The 13,097-nt window shown below is 40.7% G+C and overlaps 1 pseudogene; it reads right to left on the reverse strand.

Annotated features, from left to right (window-relative positions):
* Nucleotides 1-9,614: 9,614 nt before the first annotated feature.
* Nucleotides 9,615-10,476, reverse strand: LOC147634100 (serine/threonine-protein phosphatase PP1 pseudogene; annotated as a pseudogene).
* Between the last annotated feature and the right edge of the window lie 2,621 nt (nt 10,477-13,097).

Raw genomic sequence — 13,097 nt, forward strand, 5'->3', positions numbered from 1 at the left:
TCTAGACACTTAGTTGTACATGCTCTTGCAATTGAAATGAATTATTTTTTCATAGCGTGACCTAACACACTTCGAATGGAAGGACCTAAATGTATATATAGGTAAGGTATAATAAAATAATTTTCATGTTGCAAGGTATAAAGCTTATTTTACTGGGAACACAATAGAGGTTAATTAAAGATTTGTATCTCCAATTACTCTATGTTTATTAATATGTGGTATGTACCTATTGAAAATATGCTAAATGTGTGCTCTCAAGATAACCATGAGGTGTATACCATATCAAGGTAAGGTTTCCTAAGGTTTTTCTCATGCAAAACAAATCTCTTCCTTAATAATAGGAAATGTGTCATAGTGGTTAGTTAGAAAAAAAAAGATCTAGATGCATGTGAAGGGTCTACATGTGGATGCATGTTTTTTTAAAATTTTATTTGAGGGGCGTAGAAGGGGGGAAGGAGGTTATATGGTCTAGGATGAAACACTAAAGCTAGGTTGGATTGCTCTAAGAAGCTTCCATGGTGATAGGACACCCCCACAAAGCTCATCCTTGAAACCATAGACCTTGGAGGTAAGCTTCCATGCTTGGCCTTGGAGGAAGAAAAATGCAAATTGCAACTTTGTTGCTCTATAGAAATGCTACTATCTTCACATCTCTCTCTCTCTCTCTCTCTCTCTCTCTTATTAACTCGGCTTTATTTTGGCTCACCTTTGGCACTCCAATTGTAAATATGGAGAAATTGAGAAAAGATCAATTATACGTGTAGAGGGAGCACCTTCATACATGCCAGCAGAAGCAGCTGAATAGGATAAGGACTCATGCACCATGGTTGCCTGAGTCAGCGTATTGTGATTTGGAGATTGCATGATGGGGGTGAAATTTTGGAAATGCCAATTACATGTGTGCCACATGGAGGTTGACGAGAATTTTAGTTAAGCCTGGTGATTGCTTTTGTGCTGTAAATGCATGACCCCTTGTGCTATAAATGCATGACCCCTTGTGCTTGTAAGGGTGATGTCTAATGAGATACAAACAGATGCTAATGCCAATAGTAAACTGCACTCTGTTGTTATCTTGCAGCCACTAAACGAGCAGTGCATTGTGGTGTCTTTAGTGGAACTAGTGGAGGAGAGTTGATAGCTGGATTTTGTTGGACAAGTGGTGGAGCTTGAGGTGTATTAATGTAGATTGGAGCATTGTTTATAGTAAAATTTATAATGTCACTAAAATCTTCCTTGTTGGTAAGGCCATTTGTGTAAACATGTTAACTAAGCTAAGGTAAACTCAGAGCAGTCCATATATAACTCACTATGGCCATAGTGAGTTAGATATGGCCATGCCGAGAGAGAGAGAGAGAGAGAGAGAGAGAGAGAGAGAGAGAGAGATTGCGTGGCTCTCCAAGAGCGCATGAAGCCAACATCCAAGGCTGAAATTTTTTCTTGTCTTCCATTGTGCTTAAAGAAATGTCTTCTTGTTTTGAGTAAATTACAGTCAACTAAAGTAAACTCAGAGTAGTCCATATATCTAATTCATAAAGTGAACTCGAACTGTGAAGTAAACTCGGACCGGTCCGAGTTTACTTACACAGCCATTCTGTTAAAATATATCTCCCAAAGTAAACTTGTTAGTCTCCTCAACGCCAAGTGGGGCATGCCTCATGGTCAAAGGCAACAATGCTTGACAAGTGTGACATGATATGGTAACTAGGGGATCTATCATCAATATTTTTGTACAACAATGAGGACACCAAATGCGAAGTCTCTTTTCAAAGCGAACGCGGTGCCTGCCTCGTTGATGTTTTTGCATTAGGACTCCAGTAACATGAGGACGATTAGGTTGGGGAGAATCCTCATCTAAAATATTAGGTATATTGTGTGGAATTCCATGATCCAATCTAGTGCGTGTAACATCTACTTGAATTTGGCGAATGCTCCCACATGTTGGTATGTCAATCTTCTTTGGAGCTACCAAGCTCATGAGGTTATCCTTTGTTGTAGTAGAATAGCTTTCTCCATCTCATCTTTATTTTGCAAACCATCTTCAATTTGACAAAGTATTTCCCTAAACTCCTCTATACATTTGGGTAACTCCTCACTTGCACCCATCTCACAAAGGTCTTGATCATCATTTTGAAGAACTTGTTCTTCATTGATACCATGGTTGACCAATGCATGTGAACTATCAACAATCGGCAAGATGGAAAGAAAATGTGGAAAGTGGCTAGTGATGATCAACCTGATACCAATGAGATTCTTGCAATCACTGCTCCAATCAGGGCAATCACAATAATTGGATTGCATTGCTAACATGATACCATTGACCTTTTGTTGAGATGCTTTGTTGTAACGTACTCATATGTACCTTGTTTTAGATCCATTTGTTGTAATGTACTCATATGCTTTGTTCTAACGTACTCATATGTATCTATTTTTAGATCCATTTGATTTAGTGATTTTTAGCATCTATATTCAAGTTGAAAAGTAGGAAATACTTAGACGACATAAAAGATTAAGTTTGGTTACAAATTTAGTAACTTAGATATGTCGATTTTGGGACTTTTTATGCATGTTTTGTGGTTATGCGATTTCTATTCTATACTTAACCATATTAGATAATGTATAGGAGGGTCATAGTGAGTGGTTTAACCTAAAGGAAACTCATATGGGGGTTTACATAATACAAATAAACACACAACAAGCGTCCGAAATGGGGCCTGGACACCAAAGTTACCCTTAATTTTCAGTAACGGTCTCGCAGGAGAGTGTAGATAACTTTATTTGTGAGAGAGGCGAATTATAGAAAGTTAGTTCATCACAGGATGACGAATAAAGCCCGTGTTCAGGTAATTGGGAGATTCCGGATGGGGTGGCCGGTATTCGCGGGAACGAATCCGACACCACTTTCCAGTGAAAAAAATGTATCTTCTCTAATTTGGTTCAAACGCATGTTTTTAGAAAAGATTTTCTATCTTTGATGATTTCGTGCATGATAATCTACTAATTCTCGTGGGTTATTTTTTTTGGGCTTCTTCCAGAGCCTTGAGGATTTTCGGTGCAGGATAGAGAGAGAGATTTTTGAGATTCAGACAGGCCGTCCTTAGACAGGGAACGCCGGACAGAGATTATGATTTATGCCCTTTGGGAGCCATTTGGTAGAACCCAGAGTGGATGAGATTTACTAGATACATACCCAGGATAGCCGCGAACGTCCAGAGTGGTGGTTGGGTGGACGGGCATCGGAGAAAGGCCCTATTGGCTAGATATTTTGTTGTTGATTTTCTCTCTGATTTTTGAGATTTTTGTATTGACGAATATTATTGTTACTTTGGATTTGTAAACAAATATGATTTATTGAAAATCTCTTTGTCTTTCTACAGTATGAGTGATTTTTCTGTAACATTTGAGAAATTTTGTGTTAGAACATAGAACAGAATATGGGCACGTGACATTTGTATCTTGAACAGTAATGTCATCTCATTCACAATTTCCAAACATGATAGATTGCCTTGATAATGTTGAAGAATTCGCTCCCCTTCGAGCAATCGTGCCGCCGTATGTCTCTAGTGTGACTCTCACATCTCCTTGAATGGCTCTCATCATAAAGTTATAGCTTGCCTTGTCAAACGAAAAGTATTTAGGAGACAAATATAACAAGGGATTGGATGAAACAACGTTACTTTTGATTGGATCAAAAATGAATACTTTTGTTGCTATCTCAAAAGAGATTTCCCACATCTGAATCATCACTTGATGAGGAGTGACTACTATCACCATTGGAGCACTCTTCAATATTGAAGTCGTTCTGGTCTTAGTTCAACAACTCCATCCTTCAAAGAACATAAACTGATTAAGATTGTATACAGCTTCATTTCAAGAACACAATACATATCCCACATTATCACTTTCTATCTATTGTAAATGATAACATACATAATTGAAGAATATACTTACAAATTTCAGAGAAAGATAGAAGAAATCTCAATATGGATGGAGAAGTGATGGAAAAAATGTAAAGAAAAAATATATTCTATGGATTATGTTAAAACTTGATAGAAGGTAATGGACCGCGTTTACTTTGACAACCCGAGTTTACTTCTAGTCCGAGTTCACTGTCAGTATATCCCCCATGAAAGACCATAGATTTTACTCGCGCGTGCGTCGCATTGACAATTATGTTGGTCCGAGTTTCCTTTAGTTCACGGTGATTGTGTTCCCACTGTTCACTGCCTCTACTGATTGGTGTTCCTGGTCTGAGTTTACGTTGGTGGCGGCGGGGAAGATCCCACGGCGGCACACGATGTTAGATGTGATCACCAACATTTTCAACAATTGATCCCAACACTCTAACCCCGTGTAACTTAGTCATGAGGCCCAGAAGCCCAACCAATGACTAATTTGGCTGAGATGCCAAGTCAAAACACTAATCCACATAGTATGCCGATTTGTAGGCAGCAGCTTCTTCCGGCCGTTGAGAAGTGAACAACATGTTACATGATACAGGTGGTCCGACAAGGCTGCATTTTCATTCAACTGTTGGCGTAGATGGCATCAAATGCCAATCTGGTGGTTGGAGCCAATGTGCTATACCGGCAAACAGACAATTTTGTCCAACAACGTGCTTTGGCTGTGGCCCCTTTGCCACCTCTCCGACCCGCTGCTTCTGCTTTGTTGGAGGTGCTGAGGTAGCAGGACAAGTTGCTACGCTGATGGAGCGGCCGCCGGCGGGTGATGATGACTTCAGAGATGTCGAGTAAACCGTGGGTCAGTCCCAGTGGGTTCAAGTCTCAGATTCAAGATCCATCCGATCCGACCCGACTATCCAAATGTCTACGTAGTCCGTCGACTCCGACCCTTTATTTCTCTAAATGACGTTGTGAATCTGAAGCGTTGTAACTGAAGCACTGTCATGCTTTATATCCAAGCAATGTAGCTTTTTGGCATCCATCTATTTAAAGATAGCCAAGTATGAATATAATATATCAATCTTATTTTCTACGCACAAGCTACCGTGTATTCTCTTATTCAATCTATGTCTATGATGCCCGTGTATTCTCTTACTCAATCTTTGTCTCTGATGGTGATTTCAATTTACTCTCAGTATCATGTTTTCCGTTGATCGTTGTGTATGTGTTGGTAGTTAACAGTCCTTTGACTGTGCAGCTGATTCCTAATTCCACTAAGGCATTAAAATCAATCGTACCTCGATTCGTCGAAGCCACCATCCAAAGCATTTTTTGCTGGAGTGAGTGGATCTTTTCTAGCACTTCCAATAATGACGTGGTTGTGTGATACCATCGGAGAAACACACCCCGTAATGCCACATAAGTAACAAAGTGTGCATCGGCATACTATTATGCTTTCTAGCCACCAACTTTATGTTACGTTTGAGGTCAGTTGGCTGATTTTGATTATCATTGGCCTGCCAACCATATCGACTATCAAAAGTACTAATGTGATAAAGCCCCCTAAACATTTTTTGATTAATTAATACGGCCCAAGGAAAAAAAATTAAAAGGTTTATAAGGTTATTTTTTAAATAAGGTTTAAGGTTAAATGGGTGTTAGGTAGGATTTAGAATGTGTAAAATTTTTGGGACAATGAGCATGTATGGGGAATGGGTGGCAATTAAGGAGGTGCATGGAGCGGCTAGGTTGTGGGTTGCTCTTTTCTTCATGCGTGTTGCATGGTTAGTGGTTAGTGCTGCTCCTTTCGTGTGCGGGTCGCTCCTCTATTGAATGGGGCGCTCCTCTATTGAATGGGGCGGTTTGGTCGTGGGCGTCTCTTGTGTACTTACTCTGCTGTGCTGCTCTGCTGAGGTGAGATGCGAGTCGCTCCTTTCTTTTTGTGTGTTGCATGGTTAGTGGTTAGTGTTGTTCCTTCGTATGCGGCTCGCTCTTGCATGTTGCATAGGGCGGCTCAGTTGTGGGCATCTCCTATGCACCCCCTCTGCTGCTGCTGCTGCTGAGGTGAGATGCGGGTCTCTCCTTTCTTCCAGCGTGTTGCTTAGAGCGTCCACGTGTCTGTGGTGGTCTGTGCTGCTATGATGGTATGTGGTTGGTTGTGGAGTCGTCTGTGGTGGTCTGTGATGGTCTCTGATTAGTTGTTTACTAGTTTGATTTTATTGTTTAGTTCCTAATTAATGCTTGTTTGGTGATTTGATGAGAACCCTGCTAATCTTGATTAATGCTTGTTCTTTTTGTAGATTAATCTTAATTGTTCTTTTTGTAACTTCTGTACGTCGGCCTCGAGAGGGCGCGTACGGCTTTGGTATGATTTAAGGCTAAATGGGTGTTAGGTAGGATTTAGCATGTGTGAAAGTTTTGGGGCAATGTGCATGCATGGGGGCTGGGTGGCAATTAAGGGGGTGCATGGGGGGGCTCGGTCATGGGTTGCATGGTTAGTGATGCTTCTTCGTATGTGGCTCGCTCCTGCGTGTTGCATGGGGCGGCTCGGTTGTGGGCTTCTCCTGTGCACCTCCTCATTTCTTCCTGCATGTTGCTCAGAGTATCCACGTGTTTGTGGTGGTCTGTGGTGGTTGATTGCTGTGGTGGTCTGTGATGGTCTCTGATTAGTTGTTAATTAATGCTTGTTTGGTTCGATTTGATGAGAACCCTACTAATCTTGATTAATGCTTATTCTTTTTGCAGATTAATCTTAATTGTTCTTTTTGTAATTTCTATATGTCGGTCTCGTGAGGGCGCGTATGGCTTTGGTACGGTCGTTGGGTGGGATGTGATGTTGGTTGGGGCAATAAAAGGGCACATGTGTGGGGGCTGTGGGCTTGGGAACTCACTGTTGGGTCGTTGGGTCGTAGGCTCTGTGTTGTGGGCAAGGTTGGGTTGGGTCTGTCCGACCCTGTCGTCGTAAGCTCTGTGTTGTGGGGATGGGTTGGGTTGGGTCTGTGTGTTGGGGTGGGTCTTTGCCATGGCACCTCTCGGCATCCTCAAGGGTTTACAGACATCACAAATGTAGGCAAAGATACAACAGGCCCTTCTACGCATCCACGGGGATAAAGGAAAAGTCTTGGAGGCTACTGCATCCACCACGGATGCTCGTGACAAAGGCAAGGGCATAGCAGATTCATCAAATCCTCGTATTCTCACATCCCTTGGAAATAAAGTGGTTAGAAATCTACATATGGTGGAGAGTAGGGCAAGGTCTGTAGGTTCTTACCCTAGCATTAACAATACCACTAAATGCAAAAAAGGGCCACTCGTTAGGTGGACCAGGCGCTGCTTGAGGTTTCTGTGACTGCAAGTGTTGGGAGTGGTGACATAGATATTGCATTCTGGGAAGAACCATTGGAAGACTTTGTCCTGTTTGAATGTAGTAGTGGTTTGTTTGCTCTTAAGGGTAGAACATTGAATCATATCCACTTCCAAATGGTCATTAAAATAATGGAAGTTTCCTTAATCTCTGTAGGCAACCTTATCAAAAAATATCTTGCATGGGATGTATCAAAACCAGCTGGGGGCATTGTCATGTACAAGGGTTTGAAACAAGTTCGCTTGCACATATTTGAAGGCATGTTGGGTTATTGTATGAAAGATATGTTTAAACCGCATTTTAAGTTTTTTTGTCACGATGTAATGAGGAAGAAATTACTAGGGGGTGGGAGCAATATGCATTGTATGGGGCTAGAGATTTAAAGAACAAAGTCTCTGTTTTGCGAGTGAATGTATTTGATCGAGCATATGTGTACATGGATAACTACATTCCTAATAGGCTTAGGTCAACATTGAAGTCAACACTTTTGTGCATGCTGCACACATGGAAGTACTACCCATCTGCCCAATGGCTAATTCCTAAAAATGGAAATGGGATGGACAAAAGAAGAGCGGCTGCAGCATGGAAAGTGATAAAGATACCACATCTCACTCAACTGATTGATGTTGATCAAATTTTCTTTTTGGATTCTCCTCGCTACTACAGGTATTATCCGGATGTGGATGCTAGCAATGAAGCAAATGAAGAAGATGATGGAAAGCCCGAGTTCAAGAAGCAACCCCATTAATCTTGAAAGTGACGAAGATGTGTTCTTTTATGCAGAGGGTGGTTCCTTGTCTGAAGAAGGGTGGTTCCTTGTCTGAAGAAGGGAATCATGGATCTTTTCTAGATGGCTTCAATTATGTGCCTTTGTTCCATGCTTGCAAGTCAACCAAACATGCTGTTATCATGTAACTTTCAAGAAAAAAACTGTTTGATGTGAATATCAATTTTTAGAATGCAATGTAAATAGTACTTCAGCCTTGTACATACACGAAACAATAAAAGTCCCCTAAAACATATTTTTGATGAATATATGTAATAACTTTTTGAAAAATGTCTACCTTTTCAAATTTTGTGCAAGAGAGATTTTTTTTAGCAAACCATTGAATTTAAAATATTTATTGCAAACCAAGGTTAAACCTATGGAAAAGAATACTAAGGTAAGAACCTTAATAAAACAAAGTGAAATTTTCTTTTTAGCCCTTAATTAATGCCATTTTTTTGAGTCAATAGGCATGCAAAATTTGTGAGTATGTGAAAAATTACTAATGTGAGTATCCGGATCCTAGCGCTTTTCCTTGAAGATAGGATACTTGATTTTTATCACGATTCTGCACCATTCGAAGGGGTGGAAGACAACCTAATATTCCCAAGGGCTTTGACAAGGCGGAGAGGAGAATGCAGAGCTACCAACACTGTAAGACAAGAGGAGTCCATTTCTGTGGATCCACAGATGGAATAATGTCCTTCGGCACAGTGTCAGAAATAAACTTTTTTTCTAACTAGTGAAAAAAAGGATGACCTTCAAGGTCGACCAATTTTTATTGAAAAAACGCATAGATTTAATCGTTTTATAACTAAAACTTCAAAAATTTGAATCTTTAAATTCAAGGCTAAGCAAAATTATGACCGATTTTTCTCAATTTCAACCGTGAAAATTACACTAAAGGATAGTTTTTTTCTGACACTACTCCAACATACCTTTTGAAGGTTGGCTCTCCCAGTGTCGAGAAACTCTGTGAGTCTATAGCATTGGATTATGCATTACCCGTGTCGAGATCGGCCTTTAAAATGTCGGTGATCTCATAGAACTGATCCATCTTGTCATAGTAGGCTGTCGGGCTGCCTCCTCATGCTAGAGTAAATTCTCCTCCCGCGTCCGAGCATGTTGCTCAATGGCCATTCATGACATGACGTGGTTGACCATAATTAGTCAAAAAGTAAAATTGAAAGGGGCAGCCCCAATGACAACCCTATCACCTTGTCGTGACGTGGGCGGTGTCGCTGGGAAAGTGCGAGACTTCTGGCTGTGAGAGTATGTGGTTGAACTTCAAAGGGCACCACATTTCTATAAACATCATCACAATAAAAACCATGAGCAAAGAGAGCTCATAATCCCATAAACACCTTAAACCATAGCCAACAGGCCCACAGAAACCTGTCACCTTCACTATTCACAGGCTTCCTAAAAAGACATAGATGATCATGGTCTTCCTCAGCAACATACTTCCAGATGACGTGAAAAGATAAGGACAATTGACACTGTGTAAGCCACCCTTAGGAGCTCCACAAATACAACCAATCTTCCTCTACTAAAATTTGTCCATGATTACTTCCAGCTCCCTGGACTACTCCACCTGCAGATTTAAGTGGAAAGCTGCTGCTAGTAACGGAATGCACATAAGGGATTCATCCACGCTCATCATGGCCCCAGCATTGTCAAACTCGCCGCAATAATTTGGTACAGAAAAGATGTCACCAGATGCCTCTCTGCAAAGAACTCATATACTCTATCAGTCCCAAAAGTGTAAGAGACCCCTCTGTCATTCTCACCCCAACCTGAGATGTCTTTGTCTGGGTCAGACCATAGTAAATCGCACAACAATTCCTGATCCGGAACATCTGTGGGACGTGGAATACTCTTTATTTGTTCCAAACTACTCAAATCAGGAGAAAGCCCACCATGCATGCACAGTATCTTCTCATCAATGAGAGCTGCTCCACGGGTAGGCAGTTAAAGCATTCAGTGAATGCCTTCCACAGCCTTACATTGAATCGCCTCTTGCATTCATCATAGAAACCATAGATTCGGTTGATTGAAGCACATTCATGGTTACCCCTCAGCAGAAAGAAGTTCTCTGGGTACTTGATTTTATAAGCAAGGAGGAGGCATATTGTTTCAAGGCTTTGCTTGCCTCGATCAACATAATCTCCTAAAAATAGATAATTGGCCTGTGGCGGAAAACCACCATATTCAAAAAGCCTCAACAGATCAGAGTATTGTCCATGAATGTCACCACAAATCTTGATCGGGGCTTCGAGCTCCAGCAGGTTGGGCTGCTGCATGAAGATGGTCTTGGAGGTAGAGCAGAGCTGCCGGATCTCATTCTCTGAGAGTTGCCCCTGCTTGCCGGGGCGGGAGCTTCGCACTTCGAGTAGGCGAGCCATGATGTCGTCCAGGACGGCAGGGTCCATGAAACGCTGCTCCGGCCTGGTTATTTCTGGATCCTGCCGGCAAATCGGGCCTCTCCACACCTTTTTCAGCTGAAAACACGTTTATTCCGTTTTGAAATTCCACACTGTCCTCATTTTTCTCCCATTTTTCTTGGATTGATAAGTATCACATTCTTTATGGCTCCTTTACACCATATCTTTGCTTAGGGGCTGTTCCCATGCATAACATCAAAAAGACTCATTTGGCCTCATTTAACATTTGCTATCCCCGCATTATTTTCACTGCCATCAATACTCATTTAGTCAGGACCATGGCCATGACCTTGACTAATCATACTGCCTTCAAGTGGATCGTCGTGGTTCCTCCTTCCCCTCTCGTGAGCTTGATCCTTCCACTTCCAATACGGTAGGAGCATAAACAAATTCACACTAACCTTCAACATCCACTATGCTGAGAGTAGAACTTGATGGTTCGGCCAGGCATGTTCTCACTCCTCCCAAAGATCCTTTTGTGCTTCGAAATTTGCACGCCGTGAAGCAAAGAGCTTGATCGTCTGGTACTTACTTGATAATCCTTGTTTTTGCTTAATAACCAACATGCTATGACTCCAAAATCTACGACAAAAAATGTTGTGGCTATTCTGCATGCAAATCAAAGGCTTCATTAAGTTCTGTTTGCCATGCAGACTTGCCATGCGCATATGCAGCCACAATTTATAATTGATTCTTACTTTAAACTAAATTAAATTGTGCGCTACAAGATATACACAATCCGATAGAAAAGGGAAGAAGCCCACGACAAATGGAAAAAAAATGCACAATCTGAGCTGTCTATCCACAAGATAGGGCGATTCCTGCCGGAGAAGAAAACCAAACTTTTCGAAGTGTCGACGACGGCGGTAACTGTTGGTATTGCCAATGGAGACATTAAATTGTCATGTTGGGAACCATTAGAAGAATTTATAAGAATGGATTGTTTAATAGGGTTTTTTGCATTAATAAAAGGTGGTACTCTAAACCACTTGCATTTTCAAATGGTCAGTTTAATGGCTCCGTCTCATCATTGATTAGTACAGGCAAAACCATAAAAAGATATTTAGGGTGGGACTTTTTAAAACCAAAGGGTGCTCTGGTGATGTGTAGAGGGCTTAGGCAGATTAAGATGCATACATTAGAAGGAATGATAGGATACTGCATGAAGGATTTACATAAACCGCACTTTAAATTCTTCATGCAAAAATTTCACGCAAAAATCATCATCTTCAACACCTTCTAAGAAATTCAAACCCTCGACATAAAGTGGCCATACAAATCTATTCACTTGCTCTTTGTTGACAACTATGACCCTTATAGACTGAAGGATCATCATCACATGTATAGAAGGATGGTCACAAAGGGACAATATTGGTTTGGGTTTCATTGAAAGGAGGTGCCTTTATGCAAGCTAATTTGATTATCGATGTCCCAATTATGCTTAATATTTCATTGCTTCTTCGTTCATTTATGAGAGTTGATTTGATCGATGACCTAATTATGCGTAATCTTTCCTTGCCTTAACCATAGTTGTCCTGCATCATAAGATATTTGCCAATAATTTCCTCCATCTTCAATTACAAACATTGTGGAGAATTTGCATTTGACAATCTAAACTTTTAATTCTCATACAAGACCCAATGGCTTAACTCACCTTTAATCTACCATTTTGACTCAAAATGCAATGGGTTCCAACTCTTTGATCCCCAATTCCGTCTTCATGGTATCTGAGAGAATGTTTACTTTGCATCTGCCATGCACCAATAGGACTTGGGGAATATGCCATTGCTTTTATTGTTATCATTGCTTTTGGTAGTGCAACATCCCAATAGGGTAGCTGTTGAATCAATAGATTTGGAAACCACATCCACCTTGTTTTAGTGTGCATTAGTTTACCAAGAAGTTGTCCATGATAATTTGACATAAGGTTAAGCAATGGTCCAATGGCACATTAAGCTTCATTGTTTTTAAATCTTCCCACAAATCATACTGTAAGTTTTTTTGGCCATTTGTCTAGCCCTTTGAACGAGTGCTTTGCGCTAAAATTCTACCTTTAATTGGTCATCATGGACCAATATAAATTATTTTTTGATCACCTATATTGTTTTGTTGTGCTGATTTTAACACATAGAGTGGGTTACCTAATGTTTGAATGAATTCCACCTTGTGTGAGGATCAACTTCTTAGACAACTTTATACACTATTTGCTCTAGAACAATTTGAACATTCACCACCAAAGCACATTTTGTCAGATTTAGCAAGCCATTCGGCACTTTTTCAAGCATAACCTCAAGTGGAGAAGGTGTTTGATTCCTTTACAAAGACACTAAAATTATCCAAGAACACTTGTGTGAAAACCTTGCCAAGTATTCATCAGAAATCTTCTACACCATCCATTGTAAGGTGGCTGAAGCAGTCATAAAGTTGAATGTCAATAACATTTGAAGCAAACACTCCCCATTCAATCATAAAAGATGTTTTCTTGTGATCCTCTAAGGCCATGATCACCTCATTATATCTGCTAAAACATTGAGAAATGAATACATCTCATGACCAGCTACAACATTCAGCAGAGAATCTCTGAATGGGAGTGGAATGAATATGTGATCACCATTTAGCTTTTT

This window comes from Cibotium barometz, chromosome 11 (assembly GCF_041138505.1).
Source record: "Cibotium barometz isolate CiBa-2024 chromosome 11, ASM4113850v1, whole genome shotgun sequence".
NCBI classification, from domain to species: Eukaryota; Viridiplantae; Streptophyta; class Polypodiopsida; order Cyatheales; family Cibotiaceae; genus Cibotium; species Cibotium barometz.